This window comes from Protopterus annectens, chromosome 16.part0 (genome assembly GCF_019279795.1).
Source record: "Protopterus annectens isolate FY-2018-M chromosome 16.part0, PAN1.0, whole genome shotgun sequence".
NCBI lineage: Eukaryota > Metazoa > Chordata > Ceratodontiformes > Protopteridae > Protopterus > Protopterus annectens.
The window spans coordinates 79,791,242-79,814,197 of NC_056750.1; positions in this window are offsets into that span (position 1 = coordinate 79,791,242).

Genomic DNA, 22,956 nt, shown 5'->3' on the forward strand with positions numbered 1-22,956 from the left:
TACCTGTCTCTTGTGGGATTGATGTATAGAGGTCCTTAACATCAGCTGTTAAAAAACTAAAATTTCTTTCAAATGGAATATGATTAAGCCTGTCAAGGACAAACCAAGAGTCCTTGCAGATTTGAAATTCATTTTTAAGGACTTCTTTAAGTTTATTATCCACCCACTTAGCACATGCATAAGTGATAGATTGACGCCCATCTATTATGGGTCTAAAAGGGGGGGGTTCGGATGTCCTTATGGAGCTTCGGGATCCCAAAAATGACAGGGATCATTGGCGCTGGCATAGTAAGATACTGATATAACTCTGTACTAATGCTGCCATCTATAAATAAGTCGCTCAAATAATCTTTAACCTTCTTATAAGAATGATTTAACTCGTACCTTGAGACCTGTCTATAATTACTGGTTGACAGCATTTCTTTCATTATAGTCTCATATTTATCTTCATACATAAGGACAGCACCACCCCCTTTATCAGGTTTCATTGTTCTTATACTGTTAGCTTTTATGGACGCAATAAGATTTTGATTTTCCAAATTAAAATGTCTGCTCTGATAAAATTCATTATTTAATGCTGTCAGGTGAACTTCAGTAATCCTTTCAAATAGCATCAAATTATTGTCAAGTGGGGGATTATACGTGCTTGCCACACGTTCTGTACTTAATATATTGTTATTCTCACCTAGTAACATTCGCAAATTCAATTTGCGTACATATAACTTAAACTCACACAACGTTTTAGCTACATCGGGTTTCTGTGGTAATACAAAGTTGAAACCTTTAGCTAACAATTCTACAAGATCATGTGGAACAACAAACGAAGTGTAATTATATATGCAAAAGTCTTTACTGTCATTATAGATGATCTCAGGATAGTAATTTTCTAATGTTACTATTACCTCCTGCGACGATTGTACGTCTTCTTGTTCTGTGTCTTCCTGGGCCAATTCCCGTTCTTCCGCTTGGAGTTGGATGCCACTCGCTGAAAATCCTGTTGATTATTATTATGCTCATTGGCATTTTGATTACCTGACTGATATTTACATTGATTTTGTTGATTTTGAACCCTCTCACTTCTTCGAATTTGATTAGACTGAAGTGCCAAGGGAGAAGTCGGTTCATTGAGTGACTCGGAACCACTTGCTGATCTCGGTACTACGTTGTTATCAGTCCGGTCCGTACCGCTCACCGTCTCGGAATGGGAGTCATGGGAAGCATTATTGAAAGGTGGATCCGGGTACGCTTTACCATCAGCGTACGCTGCTTTATCCCTATTAAGCTTTCGCTTCTTTGTCTCACTAATTTTAACGAGAAGTGAGTCAATACTGGAATATATTCGGCCATAATCATATTCATATCTATTAAAGTTACAGTCCCTTTTAATGCTGTTTTCCAGAGTCTCCAATTGCTGTTTAAGTGCCAACATTTGTTCAGTGTATTCTGTAATCAATAAATCCAATAAACTAAGCCCTTGTTGGTCAAAGAATTGAATAAGGTGCTTGTGGAAATCAGAGTGTTTAGTAACACCCGACGGATATTTCCACTGTCTGAGACCTTTAGGGACAATTTTTAGGTTGATACACTCTTTAAAATACAAGATTTCCAACTGCAATTTCTTATATTTTAAAAGACAAATGTCAAACTGTTTTAAATTGAAAACAATATTACCAGTAATTTCCTGTTGGTTATCATGGATATTCTCATTGCCATGTGAAACATTTAAAAAGTTAGTTGGTGTATTCATAAACTCATGCAATACTGGTATCATTGAGTTAGGAAAATGCATTTGTCTATTATCGTTCATTACAGATGCTGTGTTTATATTAGATATTGGGCTACCTTGCCGCATTTGTTGCGCTGGTGGAATAGTTCCATTTAGCTGGGTATTAGAACTGTTTAGGAGCCCAGAATTATCTCTGTTTACCGCTGCTGCAAAGTTCGGTATTGAGTGAAAACTCACTCCCGGCTTCGGTCTAACCACTTGCGAACCTTCTGTGGGTCGACCGTTAACTTGCCTAGCCAGGTCGTCAACTCGCTGTGTTAACTGCAAAATAAGAGCTGTTAAATTCCCGATCGGATCAGCGTCTCGGGTAGAAGCTCCACTTGAATCCGGATCTGGAGAAATTCCACATAGCACTGTGACTTCCAGGTATGTCAGTGGCAGAGCAGTACAGAGTAATGTGGTGAACCACTGACAGACAGTTGTGTATAGGTTGATAGATTGCTATGATGTTAGTAGGGTATTGGCCCTGAAGCTCTTATAACCCATGCAGACGAGAGTGTAGCCCATGTTACAACATCTCAGCTCACAGATCCCCTGTCCAGCAGTGGCACAGGTGGGATCACAGGACTGTATTTTGTGTTTCCTGTGCAGTTATACAGGGAGCACATCACTAGGTGTCTTGAGGCACTTGGCTTGCTGTTGACAGGTATTGTATTCCACAGATGGGGTAGTGTGTGTTATATGTATCTGTCACACCAGCATACCATACGGATATCACAGCCAAGCTTGATGCTGCTCCTACAGGGTCGTAGAGTGGGCCTTGAGTTCCAGATGTGCAACAGTCCCATCAAGGCAGGGTCTGGATTGCTTTGTATGCCAGACAGGGGTCACTTCATTAGAGTCTGTATGGAACGGGGTAGAGGGACAGTGCTGTTAGCCTATCTGTGTAGCGTAGGTGTTTGGAGTAAGGCCTTAGTGTTTGCAATACCCTGGTGTGTGGAATCTACATGGTCTGTGGTGTGTAGGTTTATGGGGTTCTCGTGATTTTGCCTCTGAGGTGTCCATTGTTTGAGTTTTGTTTTTTTTTGAGGACCTCCACTTATATGGGTGTGTGTTGTGTATTTGCAGGTGATGTTTACTGACTCCTTACACTGGATGGCACCTATGTTACTGCACAATCTGTTCTGGTGTGCACATTCTCCATTTGTCTGGTCAGTGGTTCCCCTTCCCCTTATGTGTGCCTCTATGTCCTTCTGTAGTTCAATCACAGGCTTTGGCCACAGTGGCTGCTGTTATGTATTTGTAATTCTGATGTGGGCAGGGTACATGCCGACATCGGATACAGGGTTGTGGACTTCACACCTCTGAGTGCACCTATTTAGCAGGTTGTCCATCATTGCATCACTCATTTGCTGTGGTCCTTAGATGGTTTGTGTTGCTATATGTTATTATGAGGCTACATGTCATACCAACACAGACTGACTTCTACACAGGCCCAAATATGGCAGTCAGATAAAGGCTCACACAAGGGGACAGGTTGCTAATACTGTTCTGCCAAACACAGACAGTTGGGAGACCGGTTTGGTAATTGCTCATTTGCTCTTATGGGTTTGACGTCTGCTTTCCCACTGTCTGCCATTGCCGTTTTGACATGACCCTTTCTTGTTTTGCAGATAGTTGGCAGGCAAATGCAATGTTAGGACAAGCAGAACAGATATACATGGCATACTTGTGCTCCTTCTGTGACAACCTATGTCATTCCAGGGTTATGGCTGTTGGCTAGTGATGCTGTCAGTGATGACACAGAAAGGTGGCAGTCTTTTATACACTGGCAGTGCACTGACCTTTGGGTACCTGCTGTCCTACTAGACACCATACATCTCGAGCTTCTGAGAGCCAGATATCTGGACAAAGCCATAAGTGATTGGGGGACAGAGGCCTAAATATAGGAACCAGTTTTAAGTATTGGCCTTACAAACCAGAAAGGTGATTCAATAGCATGTTTTGCATTAGCATGCATGTTTCTATAGGGTATGAAGTCTGACACTACAATCTGACATTATTTTCTGTCCTTAGTCTTGTGTGATTTGCCAGTGAATTGCCAGGCAACCACTATTTCATGTTATACAGACTACACTAATGATGCAAACCTCTGGACTTTCTGCAATAGGTATGTAGAGTTGAGAGGCATGGTAGGCACTGTGTAGGTTACTCCAAGCTGTGTACTTTCCATATGTGTGGCCCCCTGTCCATGATGTGTACAGCTTTCCTGCATTAACAGATATTGACATCTGGAGAGAGTATACAACTCCTACCATAGGTGTAGATGAAATGCAGAATACTTGGCACTGCAGTTCTTGGAACATGGTCCTGTGAAAGACAGTACTGCACCTAAGCCACTACAATACAACAGCTGGGAGTAAGTGCTGGCCACATCCTGAGAGTATTAACCACACATATACATAGCTCATTGACCCCTGCATATTGTGCACATGCAACAAGTTATCGAGTTGATTGGGACAGACCTGGCAATCTGTGCTCTGCTGCTATTTCCCTGCAAACATGCATGTTACTGAATTTCTATGGGAATATGGGTGTGGGTGGGCACACCTGTCATCTGTACACATTTGCACAGACTGTGTGGATATTTGCATTACATTTTGGTTCCATTTAGCATAGTATTGTGCCCTGTCTTGGAGACTAGAGGCATATCACTAAAGACCACAGGTCAGACTGTAATGAGATACATTTGAGTTTCAGACTTCTTACCCTTCAGAGCCTTACTGCAACTGCATGACCTGCTGTGCTGTCACTGTGTAAGTCTGTAGGGGGGTATTTCATCACTGTCACCATTTTGGGCTTTTCCCAGACATTTCTTTAGGATTTTCTATGGCTGACTTGCTGGGTGAGACTGAAGGGTGAGTATGGGACCCCCACATCGATATCCATACCTGTGACCTATGACCTCCAGTTAGTTGGCCCCCCACATATACTGCAGTGGGATTTGTCACCTTGGGTACTACTGCATAGTGTAGGGAGGCCAGTATTGGGCAAACATTTCCTGTTGTCCCACACAGCTGTCAATTGTTTGCAGCTATCCCAGTACGCCACCCCATTCTCTTGCATGCATGCAGCAATACCATAGATATCCTACCAGAACATACTAAGCCATTCTTTTATTGTTAAGAAGACCGACTTACCTTGTGCTTGCAGCAGTTGTGAGGATGGTGCTTGAAGGCTGCCTATGTCATATGCATGCAGTACACTGCCTATACATAGTAAGGTACAGGTAGTGTGATGTGTGTGGCATCCATTTTACTGTGCATGCAAGCAGGAGAGAAGTGTCAGTCCCTGGGTCCCTACAGTGTTAATATGTGTGCTATGTGTTGCTTCTTTGCCAAGGCCAGGTCATACTGGGCATGCCTCTGCCTGCCTACAGGAGCCGGCTCAGGGGGTTCCTCCTCCGAGTCCCTCTGTGCCTGTGGGGACCTTGGCAAAGGTGGGGGTCTGTGTGGCCCTTTCCCATGCTGTTCCCGCTACAGCTGTTTCTGCGGGATCATATTGTGTAGCATGGCACATACTATGAACATGTGCACATATGTGGCTGGAGAATACTGCAGGGCTTCACCAGATATGTCAAGGAAGCAGAACCTTGACTTGAGCATCCCAAACACATGCTCTATAATGATCCTGGTTTGTGCTTGTGCCTCATTATGGCATTCTTGAGTGGGTGTGTGTACATTTCTGATGGGAGTCATCATTCACAGCTCCAGTGCATAGCCAGCATCCCCCACCAGATGGCCATATGGGATGTCCCCCCAGGCAAATCCCTGGTACAGCTGTGAGGAATGCCAGATGTGGGAGTTGTGATAGCTTCCAGGGCTTCCAGTACACTCATTAATGATAATGCCCAGGGCATTGCACATGACATGGCATTTTATGGAGTGAAAGCCCTTGCGATTTAAGTAGACCCTACCCTGTTCACCAGGTGGTGCTTTGATGTGGATATGCATGCAGTCTATGGCACACAGTACCTCTGGGTAGTCTGCTACATGGTGGAGGAGGTGCATATTGCTGGTTCACTCCTCACGGGTTCTGAGGAAGTAAATGTGCTCACCGGCATGTGGTAGCATGGCATTCAGGAACTGGTAGACTACCCTGGAAGCAGATGCCTGTGAGACCCCCATGATGTCCCCAGTAAGTCTTTGGGAAAGTACCTGTAGCTAGTATTCTTAAGGCTACACATACCTTGGTATCCACTGGGATGGGTTCCCCTCTGTTGGCTCTGGGTCTGAGGTGAGATCGGCACAGCTTGATGAGTTGCTGAACTATGTCCCTGCCCAGCCTGTAGTGCTCTACTATCCCAGATCATGTAGCCCCTGGTAGGTTACTTTGGGTCTGAACACTCTTCTCCTCCTCCTCAGTCTGGGATGGTTGCCGGCATTATCCTCCTCACCACCCTCAGCCTCTAACACATACTGATGTATCAAAGCAACAGCAGCCTCTAAGATTTTGTCAGTTAAAATTCCCCAGAGTGTTTACACCACTGCTGCAGAGTTTGTGGGGAAAAATAGACTGAAAGGTGCTTGCAGAGTTTATATTGTTGTGCTGCAGATGCTGCCTGTATGATTGGCTGGCTGTGATACATTCCACCTGCCTGCTGTATTATTTGCACTTGATTGCTGTTCTTCTGCTATTTCCCTTTTGTTTCCCTTCCTATTTCTGCCCCCTTTAAGCCCTGAAGTGCAACTCGCAAACCCGGTGCTCAAATGTAAACAGTTCTGCTATTCATTTATTTATTTTTTTTTTTAGACTCAGTGTGTGCCATGCAAATCTGTTTAGCTAAAGTAAACACTTTGAAGCAGAAATGGCCCTCCCCTGGACCCGAGCACACTCTTTGTTTCATGGAATAAGTCAATATAGCCTCAGACACACCCCCTTGCTTAGCTGTGCTTAGCTAAGCTCAAATGGAAGCAGTGGAGCTCCAATGTGCTTACACCAAGCATGACACAGCCCCTTTTCATGCCAGCTGCTTTTCCTGCTTACAGCACTGCCTTATAACTTCTACACAGTTAGGTGCAGCCAGACAAGGGTCTCCCATTTTGTGATTCAGTAAATTTAGCCCATTTGCATACCCCACTGCCTTAGTCCCTTGTTACACCACTACACCAGAACCTGTCCCCTAAGCAACCAGTATTCCCTGTTATTGTTTTGGTTCTGCATGCTACCCACTATAATGGCAAAATGCAGACTTCACTTACAATTGTCTTTTCACATTTTTTTTTATTTTTGGCACGATCCCACTCGCACAATGCTTCTCTGTCCTTAAACAGCTGAAATTGGCCTAAAAAAATAAACTTTGATTTTCATATTTTTGCAACACTTTTCCATGCCAGTGGCCATATATTTGGCCATTGCCATGCCTAATAATTATAATACATGCTTTACTTTAAGCTGTCATGCCTCACTTTTGATTTTTGCAGAAATGCACTTGGTTAGTAATCAAATACATTTCTGCACCTCACACTGTTCTGGCACGGATGCCTATCTGTTTACTGAATCGCTACTTCACCTCATTTGCATGGTTTTCACCAGCAAATGAGGTAATTAGCATTATTCCATGGTGTCCATGCCACAAAAGTGCTGGCAGGCTCATGCACACCCCCAGCCTTCTTTACTGGACAGCTCGGCGGCCATATTCCATGCAGGAGCTGCTGCACTATTCCCGCATGGAAAAAAAAAACACATAGAATCCCGGGGACAGTCCTGCATCTTATCAGAGCTACCACATTTTTATTCAAACATTACTTTCCTGATTTTCCTGCATGCTTCTACTTACTTAAATCCAGTCAAGTGTGTTTCACACAAACGAGTGCTCGCTCATGTTACTCTTATACTCTTTACGATTACCCTGTCCTCTATTGGTCCATCTTAAATTCAGTTTCCCTATATTACTCTAGCATGTCCAAAGGTCAGTCAGTGGTTTCCTCTCTAGTCCAGCTGGTGAATCTGGGAATTTTGAGGCAATGTTACAACTGTCTCATGTACATGGACAACCCTCTCCTCCTCCAAACAGGTTCAAATATATGTGAGAGATGCAACTATTTAGCCAAACTGGAGGCTAAGCTCTCTCATCTCAAAACTGGTGTAACCAGTCAGGAGGAGAAGGTAACCTCACACAACACAATTCCAGTATCCCATAGTCCCACCATATCAGCGAACCAAACACATAAATACACAAAAACATACTCGGAGGCTCTAAATAAAAATCTACCTAAGCAACAGAGACCTCCAAAGCAGACATCCAAGCAAACGCTACCTCAAAACAATACACTCACAACACATAACCCACAAAGTCAGTGTGCCAAGCAGCCACAGCCCTTAAGGCTGAATAACACACCTGATACTCTTGTAATAGGTGACTCTATTGTCAGACACACTGACGTCCCGCTCACCAGGCTGAATAAAGAGAAGGTCACGGTGAGCTGCCTGTCGGGTGCTAGGATCCACCACATAACGCAAGCACTCAGGTCACTCCAAAGCAAATACAAATATTACTCAGTCATTGTACATGCTGGTGTGAATGACCTGAGACGTACCTCCCTGGACTACATGAAAAGAGACATAGAGGAGCTCTCTGATCACGTAGCCCAGGCTGGTATGACCCTGACCTTGAGCAGCATCTTACCCTCACCTAGAATGATGCCACAGTACAAAGACAAAATGATGGATTTTAACAACTGGCTAAAATTTTGGTGTCATTCAAAGGGGATACAGTGTCTGTCAGCCTGGGATGACATGCTCGACAAGCCACGTTGCTTCGCTAGAGACGGCTTGCACCTGTCACCACTGGGCTTTCGGATATTGGCAAAGGCTCTTGCCACCCCCATAGTGCCTTTTTTAGGTAAGGCTCAAAAGTCAAACCCACCCCCATAGCCAGCACAAGGAACGAGAAACTAAGGGTAATGCTGCTAAACGCCAGAAGTCTTAACCTCAAGATGCATGCACTCGAAGCTCTCCTCAGTATGGAGAACATCGATATCTGTGCAGTGACAGAAACCTGGTTCAAGGCTCCAGAGAGCACCCCAGCACTACCAGGCTATACCTCATATCATGCTTTTCGGCCCCAAAACCCGGACCGAACCACAAAAGGAGGGGGAGTTTCCATATTTATCAAGGATATCCACACCTCCAGGTTAGTGGCATTGCACGAAGTATCGGAGACCATCCATGTGCAACTAACAGTGGGCAAGACTGCTTTTCAGTTTATAGCATCCTACAGAACACCCTCTCAAAGTCAGGAATCCAACTCGGCTTTCCTGAAAACATTGGAGAATGTGAAGATCTTTCCGAACACCATTATATTGGGCGACTTCAACTACCCAAACATTGACTGGGAGCACTACTCAAGCCCCAGCACCTTTGCCCAAAGGTTCTTGGAAATTATAAACTCAAATGCTATGGAACAACTAGTCACGACTCCCACAAGAGGGGACAACATACTAGACCTGATCATTACCAACATGGGGACTCTATGCTCCACACCAGAAGTATATCCCTCATTGGTAAGATCAGACCATAAATTAATTTCACTGGATGCCCACATCCCGACCCCACCCCCAGCCCAGAAAACCACAGTGAAAAACTTCTCAAAAGCGAACTTCTCACTTCTCAAAACCGAAGTGGAATCCTTCAAGGCCCCAGGGCCAGTGGAAACTATGGCCCAAACTGTAGAATCCTATATAAACACATTCTACTGACATCTCCAGGAATGCATGGATCATGCTATCCCAAACAAAACCAAGACCCAATCATCCAAAGGCAGGTGCCCAGTCTGGTGGACCCCTGCCATAAATAAACTGTACAACAGAAGGAGGAAGCTACTACATGATAGAGCAAAATCCCTAATAGGGAAGGCATCTCTGATCAGTACTAGCAAAAAATTATGATCCCTCATAAAATCCTCCAAGGCGAGCTTCGAGAGAAAAATTGCACAGGACACCAAAGACAATCATAAGGCTTTTTTCAGTTATGTTAGAAACCTGGGATGCAACTCCCAGACTTGTTCTGAGCTGATTCTAAATGACAAAAAATACACTGAACCCATAGACATCGCCATTATACTGGCAGACAGGCTCAGTGCAAACTTCTCCACCCCCTCCCCCCCAAAAGAGCAAGTATCTATCCCGGCAGAGGGCTGCTCCCCAAACATCTCTGATGCTCAGGTGAAGGCTGCCCTCTCCAAAGCAAAAAAACACTGCTTCCATGGGACCAGATGGCATCCCAGGTTGTGTCCTACATGAACTCCAAGAGGAACTAATCCCTCAAATAAAACAGCTATACGATCTCAGCCTCACTACATGTTATGTGCCCACAGAATGGCGTACAGCAACAGTGGTCCCACTCCACAAAGGTGGAGCCTCTACGGACCCTGGAAACTATCACCCCATAAGCCTGACTAGCTTAGTCTGCAAGGCTATGGAGAGGATCATCATGGAGCTCATAAACAAAGACATTGGTGACCTACAGACACTAGATCCTACCCAGTTTGGCTTTGTCAAGGGCAGATCATGCCTTTTGAACCTGGTTGATGTCTTCAAAACAGTCACCAAAGCCATAGATGAAGGAAAGGTAGTCCACACAGCCTATCTGGACCTTGCAAAGGCATTTGACACAATACCCCACTTGGGCATCATAGATAAGCTATCCAGCTTAAATATAAATCCCTATGTCACAAGATGGGTCGCAAACTGGCTCAAAGACAGAACCCACAGAGTGAGAGTTGCTGGAGCCATGTCAGACTCGAAACCGGTCACAAGTGGCGTCCCACAGGGTTCTGTCCTGGGACCACTCTTGTTCGGTATATACTTTTCCGAGGTACAGGCAAACGTGGGAGGACTATGGCTCACCAAGTTCGCAGATGACTGCAAACTGGGCGCCATAATCAACTCTCCAGCTGACACAAACATCCTTCAAAAAGGTCTCACAGAGACAGATAACTGGTGCCAGCGCCATGGTTTAAAGCTAAATGCCAAAAAATGTATAGTCATACCCTTTGCCAAAAACAATGTGCCCACAAATTACCACATAGGCAGAAACCCATTAAGTACAGAGAAAGTTATTAGGGACCTGGGGACCCAAGTTGATAGCAATCTCTCCTTTGAAAACCACATTGCCAAAGTGGTTAGAAAGACCTTTTACATAGCCCACCTCATCACAAAGGGTTTCACATCTAGATCAAGAGAGGTAATCGTGCCCCTTTCTAAATCCCTCATCAGGCCCATCATAGAATACAATGCCCCATTTGGGATGTACCTTAGCCGACACCTGCAGCAATTAGAAAGACCCTAAAAGTATCTCACCAAGAGGATCAAGGGTCTCAAACAGATGCCATATGCTGCTCGGTTAAAAAAAACTCCAGCTCTACTCAGTTGCATACCGCCTACTTCGAGGCGATCTATGCATGACATACAAAGCTATGTCAAATCCAAAATTAATGGACATGCTCCACCTCAGTAAATCTAAATCCCTTAGAGCCACATGCTCGAGGGACTTGAACCTCAGCACAGAAATAAATAGAACTTGCTGGAGGGACAGGTTCATAACCCAGAGGCTCCCTTTGCTCTGGAATAGAATTCCAGTTCATGTGAGGCAGAGCACCTCACTGAATCTCTTCAAGAAGTATCTCGATAGGTGGATGGGGGATCGTAGATTTGTCCCAGGGATTACTCCCGTGTCACTATTAGACAGAGGCACAGTAAACTAAACCTTAAAAAGGGCACAGTATACTCAAATCAAGGGGTGGCGTAAGCCATACAGAATCGGGCTAGGCTTATAATTGCCCCAGGGCAGATAGCCTAGTATGAACCTATGAACCTATGAACCTATGTGTGTATTCTCTTTGTAACACTGACAAAAACCTTTCAACTAAAGGAGTATTCAACTTTTTCAGTTGAACCTGTATGTATACGTATATGTTTTATATATCTATATCAACCTATACATATATAGGGACTATATTAGAACATCGAATATTTAACAGTTCAAATCACTAAAGGTTAGCCTTTAGTGATCAAACTGTTAAAACGTCGAATGTTCAGAAAAAAATAAAAACAAAAAAAAAACGAAACGGTGTAGGCAGGGGCGGTAAGCCCCCCTGCACCCCCCCCCACTACTTAAATATACCAACTCCGAGACCACACTACATTGAAGTAAATGGATGTCTCCCCTTTCGGAGATTTCCGTTCCCTTGTTTGATGTTCTGCAGTTTCGCTATTCTTGTGTCGACAATATCAGATTCGACAATGTTGGCTTTCGAGAATTTAATATAGACCCAATATATATATATATATATATATATATATATATATATATATATATATATATATATATATATATAAAATGGGTCCACTTTGTTTTTTTTCATTGAATCTCATTTCACTCAATTTAATTTCATTCCACCCACATCGCTGAAAACACAAATTACTGAAAACTCATTTAATTGAATCTCATTTCACTGAACTGAACTTAGTATATATGGCACTGTGTAGAGTACTGCAAGGCAAGTAAAAGGTATATGCCCTTTTCCCCACTGTAGTATAATCCTGGAGTTAGTATATATAGTTAGGGTGGTGTGGGCAGCACAGCCCCACATTGGAGGGCTTGTGGGCATAGTCCCCCATCTTGTTTGCTTTATATTCTATTTTACCAAAAACTTCAGAACAACACATTTTAAATAGACATGCATAGTTACAACACCAATGACTAACTCTCTCCAGAAGACAATATGTACTCAAACTGTGCTCCCCCCATACTCCCCCTAACTATATATACTAACTCCAGGATCACACTACAGTGTGGAAAACGTTTTACTTGCCTTACAGTACTCTACACAGTGCCATATATACTAACTGCAGTTCAGTGAAATGAGATTCAATGAAACAAAGTAGAGCCGTCACCCATATCTATCTATCTATAAATATATATATATATGTATATATATATATATATATATATATATATATATATATATATATATATATATATATAGGTTTACCTTCATATAGCTGAAAGCACATCCTTCGAATGTGCAGATGCGCAAACTGTTTCTGCAAATTCCATCTCACCAACTTCCCTAAAGTTAAAAAAAATGGAAAGTCGACATTTTCAATTGCTCCACGGCTGAAACAAGTGCTATTATTGGAAAAAAGGGGGCAAGATTTTGTTTTTCGGAGCTTCGGTTTTGGCAATTTGATGAATTCGCATTTTGCAGTTTGGGGAGGCAGTTCCGAGGATGTGGCTGTCAGACTTATGAAGGTAAGGGAGGGAGGATGGCATAGTAGTTAAGGTAATTACCTTACAGATACACTGTGCAGGGTTTGATTCTTACATAGGATAATTGGCTAGGCTTAAAATGGCCCATAAGGATTTAGCTTAGTACTAATCTATGAACCTATGAATCTAAACTATATATATATATATATATATATATATATATATATATATATATATATATATGGGTCTACTACTAATGCCCGAAACGACGATTCCCCGACGGAAAACTCACCGACGCCAGATGACCGACAGGTAAGTGTACCGACAGGGTGATTTGCCGACAGCGGAAAGACCGACAAGGGAATGTGCGATCGCGACGCGGTAAGTGTGCGATGGTGACGGAGTTAGGAGCGGTCAGATAAGTGCTCGAGATTGTGGGATGTCGGGTTAGGCTGTGGGAAAGGTGAGTGTGTGTTCGTGTCGGAGGTATGGTTGGGTAAGGTAAGTGTGTGCTAGTGAGGGACTGTAGTTTAGGGACAGGTTAAGTGAGTTAGGGTTAGGGTGCAGGTAGGTGATGTGTGCGTTAGTGTCGGAGCTTGGGCTAGGGGTGGGTTAAGTGAGTTAGGGTTAGGGTGCAGGTAGGTGAAGTGTGCGTTAGTGTCGGAGCTTGGGCTAGGGGTGGGTTAAGTGAGTTAGGGTTAGGGTGCAGGTAGGTGATGTGTGCGTTAGTGTCGGAGCTTGGGCTAGGGGTGGGTTAAGTGAGTTAGGGTTAGGGTGCAGGTAGGTGAAGTGTGCGATAGTGTCGGACCTTAGGGTTAGGGTTTGGGTCAGGGCTAGTGTGTATGCTATGTAGTGTCGCGTGTTGTTTACGTTCCGTGTGTCGGTGTAATGGTGTTCGGTGTAATGGTGTTCGGTGTTTTGCGTTGTCGGGTTTGTGTGATGTCGGTCATCTGGCGTCGGGGAGTTTTCCGTCGGGGAATCGTCGTGTCGGTAATTAGTAGTAGACCCATATATATATATATAGGTCTACTTTGATTGAAATTTCAAAACTTCGAATCTCATATGGCCGGGATCATATGATCAAAGTTTTGAAACTTCGAACACTGAAAAAAAAACGAATATATATATAGATATATATACATGCAAACAAAGACAGAGATAAGTAGGGTAGGCCTAAAGCAACAGACCACCTGACTGGCAGCATTATAGACAGAAGATTAATGGATGGGGCTGTTTGGACAGACCAATACGTACCTGTGGTCAGAGATGCATTTTGATGTCTGAAAATACTGTACATATGCAAAGTAATCATGCTGCTTAGACATACATCTCGATTACAGGTGGTGGGAAAGGGACAGCTAGTTATATTGTAACATGTAAAATATACAGCAAATTGAACATGATAATCTGATATGTATATATAGACATTGTACTGCTGCAGTGACACTGATAAAAAAATTTACATTAAATTTTTTTCATAATCATAATACTGTATGTGGGGAGTGATGAACCCACTGGCATCTTCATGTGAAAGCAAAGACACTGAACAGATAGAACCACTTTTCCACCTATAAGTAGAAATTGTGACATTGCACATTTAGTATTGCAATGTCATACCAACACCATCGATTTAGGCCAATAATGACAGACATGCCACTGGTTTCTGAACATTATACATCATTATTCAATGCCTACTACTGGAAAAGGCAGACATTTTTATGGCAGAATTTATACTCACACCTGCGCTCTCTTAGACCATCTATTATGCTCAGAAACATCTGATTATTCCTTTTGATGTCTGCTGGGCTAGAGAGATGAAAAGAAGGTAATGAAACCTGAGTGGTGACACTCACTGGCAGGTTATTTACCCTGAGTGGTAACACTCACTGGCAGGTTATTTACCCTGAGTGGTGACACTCACTGGCAGGTTATTTACCCTGAGTGGTAACACTCACTGGCAGGTTATTTACCCTGAGTGGTAACACTCACTGGCAGGTTATTTACCCTGAGTGGTGACACTCACTGGCAGGTTATTTACCCTGAGTGGTAACACTCACTGGCAGGTTATTTACCCTGAGTGGTGACACTCACTGGCAGGTTATTTACCCTGAGTGGTAACACTCACTGGCAGGTTATTTACCCTGAGTGGTGACACTCACTAGCAGGTTATTTAACGTGAGTGGAGACACTCACTGGCAGGTTATTTAACCTGAGTGGTGACACTCACTGGCAGGTAATTTACCCTGAGTGGTGAAACTCACTGGCAGGTTATTTACCCTGAGTAGCAACACTCACTGGCAGGTTATTTACCCTGAGTGGTGACACTCACTGGCAGGTTATTTAACGTGAGTGGAGACACTCACTGGCAGGTTATTTAACCTGAGTGGTGACCCTCACTGGCAGGTAATTTATCCTGAGTGTTGACACTCACTGGCAGGTTATTTACCCTGAGTGGTAACACTCACTGGCAGGTTATTTAACCTGAGTGATGACACTCACTGGCAGATTATTTAACCTGAGTGGTGACACTCCCTGGGAGGTTATTTAACCTCAGTGGTGACACTCACTGGCAGGTTATTTAACCTGAGTGATGACACTCACTGGCAGGTTATTTAACCTGAGTGGTGACCCTCACTGGCGGGTTATTTAACCTGAGTGGTGACCCTCACTGGCAGGTTATTTAACCTGAGTGATGACATACACTGGCAGGTTTTTTAACCTGAGTGATGACACTCACTGACAGGTTATTTAACTTGAGTGGTGACACTCACTGGCGGGTTATTTAACCTGAGTGGTGACACTCACTGGCGGGTTATTTAACCTGAGTGGTGACACTCACTGGCGGGTTATTTAACCTGAGTGGTGACCCTCACTGGTGGGTTATTTAACCTGAGTGGTGACCCTCACTGGCAGGTTATTTAACCTGAGTGGTGACCCTCACTGGCAGGTTATTTAACCTGAGTGGTGACCCTCACTGGCAGGTTATTTAACCTGAGTGATGGCCCTCACTGGCAGGTTATTTAACCTGAGTGGTGACACTCGCTGGCAGGTTATTTAACCTGAGTGGTGACACTCGCTGGCAGGTTATTTAACCTGAGTGGTAACACACGCTGGCAGGTTATTTAACCTGAGTGGTGACACCCATTGGCAGCTTAGTTTGGCAGCTAAAAGGTGTTATTCTTACACTATAGAGGTGGTGACTGTGCCTTAACTTCATGCTCCCATCTGCAAGGAGGTCAGGCTTGTGACAACTCATGTCACTGCAGTGGTGACGCCCAAACACACTTTGACTTTTACTCGTTTGCTCTTTACAAGATGCTGCAAAAGCTATAAATGGTCACACTACTGAGTTACATATCCAGCTGAATGATGTCAATACGGTGAGCTCCACAATCCAGTAAGAGTCAATTAAGGTGAAGTACTTTATGCTGTGCAAACATGGTTAAACAAGGGGATAGGCTTTTAAGGGAAATAGACATGAACGTATCAAAAGGTGAGACTTAATGCAGAGCATGTAAAATTAATAGTATGTATGCAGCTTCTAACAGAAAAGGTAGGGAATATGATCAAGCCAATCATTTCCATAGGTGTACTCGAGGCAGAAAGGACAAAACTTTCTTTGCAGGTGACTGAAGCAAGTATGGCTAATGGATGAGCAAACATTAATGTGTCTAATATCCTAACAGACTCTCATAAATACTTAAATATGCTACCAATCTATATAAACTTAGATAAGCTGCCAATACATGTAACTCCATATCACCTGCAGAAGAAGGCAATTCTGGGCACATTGCAGGTGCTAAGAAGAGCACTATTGGTTAACATCAAAGACTAGAGTAACACTGATTTCACGAACTCTAACTATACTTTACTTCGGAATAGGGCCCATTCCCATCAAGGTATGTAAAAACCAAAGGATTTTTGGAAATTACATCAGGAAAGACAAATTGTTAATTTGAGCTGAGTTGTATGTTGAGACTATGGGCACAGTATTTTCAAAGTACTCTGAAATTAATTAGAATTGTCAAGGCAAACGTCACTGGACTGAACAACCCATGCATAAATAGTACATTTTCACTGTTATGCTAGCTACTGGGACTCAGTATATCATCATTATGGAGAGTTCTTTCAGAAATCTTGGTTTTAGAATTCCCTGCCTGAGTCTAACTCCTCATTAATGATTAGTTCTGATCACATGCTAAAACCAGTGAGTCAGATTAAGCTGTGTTATATGCACAAAAAACAAATAATGCAATTTATTATTTCAAGCTGTGTCAGTTGAGCTTGCTAACATATTACGCCAGTCTACACGTGGTCAGTACAAGTGAGTCAGTAGATTCCTAGTACACATATGCAGAAACAGTGTACTGTGGGATACAGTACAGTCAAATAAAATGATTCCTACAGTCACAGAAACACGAATTTACATAACTGTAGTGTCAATTATATACAATTCTCATATTCTTAGCAATGATTTATACATTTATACAGCATAGACTGTAAATCCACTGGAACATTATGCAGTGTGCAGTGATTCAAGATGTAAAAGCGTAGTCATAACTTTATGAGTGGAGATGAGAAAATGAAGACTTGGTCGTACCCGTGGAGAAGATATCATGATTTCTACAACATACTGACAATCAGCTAGAGTTACAGGTATTGAAAAATATGAGGTTTTAGGATGAATAAGTAAAAGTAATGTATTCAGCTTTATTCACAGAAACATACGCTTAACTGTTCAAGCCATGTGTATGACTGTTTAACTGTGATCGAACAACAGCTGGAATCTGTCACTTTCATCCGCAGACCACTTCAGCATCAGTCCATTTTATCCACTCTGTTGATCTGTGCATCTCAGATGTCTGAATGTGAGCAAATAAATAGATGTATAGATATTATATAGCATATTCAGTTTGTTTTCCCTCAAATAATGTCATCAGTACTGCCAAGTCAAATCACTATTTAACTCTGATCAGGCAACAGCATGGATAAGTCACTTTCATCTACAAGCTACTTCAGTAGCCACCAATAATAGCAAATCTACTGATTTGTACACCTCAGCTGTCAGTGGTCAAGTAAAAAAGTAAAGTTTACAGTGATATATTTCAATTTGATTCAAAAATATACATTTCCCTGCTAAGCATAATCAATGACTGTTTAACTGTGATTAGGCAACAGTCGATGTCAGGAATTTTCAACCGCAGACCACCTTTATTCCTATCCATTATAGTCTATATAATCCTCAGTTACCATGTTACAAAGATCTTTTTCAACTTGTTTCAGTCAAGCATACAAGAGCCATTTCAAGCCAGAGCAACGACTGTTTTAATTGTGATCAAATGATGGTGATGGGAGTCACGTAGTTTGTGTTGTGTTCACCTACAAGCACTACAACTCATTGCAGCACCCATGTGTGTAAGTGCACACACACACACACACACACACACACACACTTACAAAACACATACATTCATTGTACCTCTGAGAAAAAAGCCTAATGATCAATTGTTTCTACACACAGCCTTCCTGTTGCCCCCAGAAAATAACCTCTTTCTGTGTATACTTACATTTACCAATTCCAAAAAGTTAAAAAAACATAATGACCACAGTAATGTATTTCAAGTTGTCACTGAAGACACATGTATTCTTTCCACTTCCCCACCTAAAAAGGATTGCCACTCTCAGTTCATTTGTTTTTACATTAGTGTTGTCTTCCTTACCATTGTAATCACTTGCAATGTGTGATCACAAAGGAAACAAAAAGGAATAATGTCCACAGTGATTTATTTTAACTTGCTGCTGTCAGCCTCAACCAAGTCCATCCCATCCCATCCCATCCCGAAGCCCAAGCCCAATCACTATAATAAACCAACCTCTAATTTTTGTGGGATGTGTGTATTGTTACCACTCTCTCCTGTGATATTTAAGAAAACACTGACAAGAAAAAAGGCATCCTTGATGATGGGAAGTATGTACTCCTATTAATGTCTTGGGTAAGCACTGTGATCATTTGGCCTGGATAATTGATCAGTGGTCTTTACCCCACATGATAACAGGACATGGACTTGCTAGCCATGTTCTATTACTGTGCAAGATAGGGGGTTCTAATTATTTATTTATTCTTTAAATGCCCTCCTGATTCTAATCAGGGCTGCAGTACATACAGTTATGTATACTATGTGCTGAAATGAAAACGAGCAAAGGATTACTTTTTTCATGTCTTTTTTATTTTATTTATTTATTTTTGCAAGCAACTGCAACTTTTTGTCCCTCACACAAACATGGATATTAGATTCCCATATGGCCATGGGAGATATTCACATTACATTAATATATTAACTCCTAAGAAAGGGCTCCTTTTAATCTGAAAATTAGATCATCTACAGAACCTTTATTGGTCCAGTAAAGGCATCAGATCACCTCTGTTCCAGTATTACCAAATTCAAGTGAATTATTGCCATTTTATTACAAAAATAAGGACTCACTATTGCAGTGTTTTATTTGTTTTTATTTTTATGTCATATAATGGTGTTTCAAATATGTTGCCATAGTATATTTGGAAGGATGTTAGAGAATATTTTTTCTAATAAAATATCAGGTCATTTGACATTTTTCCTGTTGCGTTTCATAAAATAACTGTTCAAATCCTGTAAAAAAAAGAACAGGTAGAAACTCTACAAGAACCACCAACCATGGAGTGTGCCTCTTTACATTGCTGAGGACAGCTACTGACACCAAAAGCCACACATAGCTGTTAAAGGGTCATGGCCAAGTGTCAATGTTGTCTTTGGATGTTTGCATTAGCATGTGTTTGTAATAATGTTTTTCTTACTTTTAAAAGGCTTGGAACCAGCTGCAGTGTATAAATATCCTAGACACAAGAAGCTTTTTGTCAAATAATAATAACCCATGTACTACTTACTTTTGAAAATAATCTTTACAGCAGTTATAGTTCAAGGCAGTGGGAGTTAATTAACTCAGATACTTTAAAAATGCTGAAACATGCATTTTAAATGACATGATAAAGGTTCATTTGAAAATGCAGTTTCTTTATAGTTATAACATTGCAATTAACATAAAAATATTTCTTTTTTATATCCAGATGATACTATATTGTACATTGTGGGCAAGAGCACACTGAAGTAAAATATATCCTTTCTGTCTGCACAAATTGTGAGATGATGATGTGAATAATGCATGTAAACTCTGCCAGCAATCATCATCATCGTCTTTCGGCTTTTCCCGTTAGGGGTCACCACAGCAGATCATCTGTTTCCATTTCTTCCTATCCTCTGCAGCTTGCTCTGTAACACCAACCGCCTGCATGTTCTCTCTCACCACTTCCATAAACCTTATCTTAGGCCTTCCTCTTTTCCTCTTACCTGGCAGCTCCATCCTTAGCATTTTTTCCCAATATACCCATCATCCCTCCTCAGCACATGTCAAAACCAAAGAAATCTCGTCTCTCTTGCTTTGTCTTCAAACTGTCCAACATGAGCTGACCCTCTAATATACTGATTCCTAATCCTATCCATCCTAGTCACACCGAGTGCAAATCTTAACATCTTTAACTCTGCCACATCCAGCTCTGACTCCTGCCTTTTTGTCAGTGCCACTGTCTCCAATCCATATAACATAGCTGGTCTCACTACCCTCTTGTAGACCTTCCCTTTCACTCTTACTGGTACTCGTCTGTCACAAATCATTCCTGACACTCTTCTCCACCCATTCCACCCTGCCTGTACTCTCTTCTTCACCTCTTTTCCACATTCACCATTACTCTGAACTGTTTATGAAATTGTTAAAACACAAGTGCAAGCATATTATATCATTTGCATCTCATTCGTAGAAAGTAGAAATGAAGAAGATATCAAAGACACACCCTGGGATACAATAAAGATGATTTTTCATGTCAGCAAAGTAGCACTGCTCAAACAAGGAGTTTGGAGCCTGTGAGATCTATTAAACAAGACTGGGAGCATGCATGAGCCTCCCAGCACTATTCTGTCATGGATGCGATGGAATGATGCAAATTACCTCATTTGCTGGTGGAAACCATGCAAATGAGGTGAATTTGTGATCCAGGAAGCAGACAGGCATTCGTGTTGGAGCCGTGTCTGCTGAAGAAATGTATCCGGTTAGTAACCGTGTACATTACTGCAAAAGTAAAAACATGGGCATGACAGTAAAGTAAAGCACGTATTATGGCCAAAACTGTGGCCATTGGCATGCCAAAGTGTTGCAAAGTTTTAAAAATCAAAAGTTGTTCATATATATATATATATATATATATATATATATATATATATATATATATATATATATATATGTATAGGGCCATTTAAGTGGAGCACAGTGGTGCTCAAACAAAATCATGCAGAAAATTTTAAAAAAGTAGTAAAAAGACATTTAAATGTGAAAAATTAATTTTGCCATTATACTGGGCAGCATGCAGACTCATAACAATGACAGGCAACAGTGGTTGCTAAGGACATAGAATCCAGTGTAGTGGTGTAACTAGGGAATAAGCCAGTAGGGGTATTTAAATAAGCTAAATTTATTGAATCGCAAAATGGGAGACCATGTCCATGGGTACCTAACCATGTAGGAGCTATAATGCGGTGGTGTAAGCAGAAGAAACAGCTGACATGAAAGGGGGTGTATCATGCTTGGTGTAAGCACGTTGAAGCAACACCGCTTCTATTTGCATTCAGCTAAGCAAGGGGGTGTGTCTGAGGCTGCTTAGCTGTGCTTAGCTGATTTTAGAAATGCTTAGCATGTTTATGTCCAGGAGAGGGTCCTTTCTGCTCAGCAATGTTTACACTAGCTAAAACAGTTTACGTGGCATGGCATGGGGCTTAAACGCAGCGGAAATAAAAAAAAAAAGGAAATAGCAGAATAAAGGAAATTAACTACAAATCACTAATAGGGACTCTGCCACTCAAAATGGCCCATTCAAACCCCTCAATAATGTAGCTGGCAGGTGGAATGTATAACAGTCAGCAAATCACACAGGCAGCATCTGCAGCACACCAGTATAAAGTATACAGACACCTTTCAGTATGTTTTTTCCCACAAACTCTGCACCATTGGTGTACACACTTGGAAATTTTAACTGACAAAATGATAGGGGCTGCTGCTTTGCAACATCTCTATGTACTACAGACTGAGGGAGGTGATGAGGATAATGCTGACAACCAGTCCAGACCAAGGAGGAGAAGAGTGGTCAGACCCAGGGTAACCTTCCAGGGACTACATGAGATGGAGATAGTAGAGCACTACAGGGTGGACAGGGGCATACTTCAGCAACTCACTGAACTTTGCCTGCCTTACCTCAGACCCAGAGCCAAAAGAGGGGAACCCATCCCAGTTGAAACAAAGGTATATGTAGTCTTAAGAATACGAGCTACATGTACTTTTCAAAGATGTACTGGGGATATCATGGGGGTCTCACAGGCATCTGCATCCAGGGTACTCCCCCAGTTCCTGGATGCCATGCTACCACATGCCAGTAAGTGCATTTATTTCCCCAGCACCCCTGAGGAGAGGACCAATAATATGTGTCTCTTCCACCATATAGCAGACTACCCAGAGGTACTGGGTACCATAGATTGTAATCACGTCCACATCAAAGCACCACCCGGTGAAAATGGTAGAGTGTACGTCAACTGCAAAGGCTTTCACTCCATCATCTGCCAGGTTGTGTACAATGCCCAAGGCATTATCATCAATGTGTGTGCTGGCAGCCCTGGCAGCTATCATGACTCCCACATCTGGAATGCCTCACAGCTGTAGCAGGCATTTGCCAGGGGAGAAATCCCGTATGGCCATCTTGTGGGGGATGCTGGCTATGCACTGGAACCATGGATGATGACACCCATCAGCAATGCATACACACCCACTAAAGAATTCCATAATGAGGCATACGCACAAACTAAGAACATTATAGTGTATGT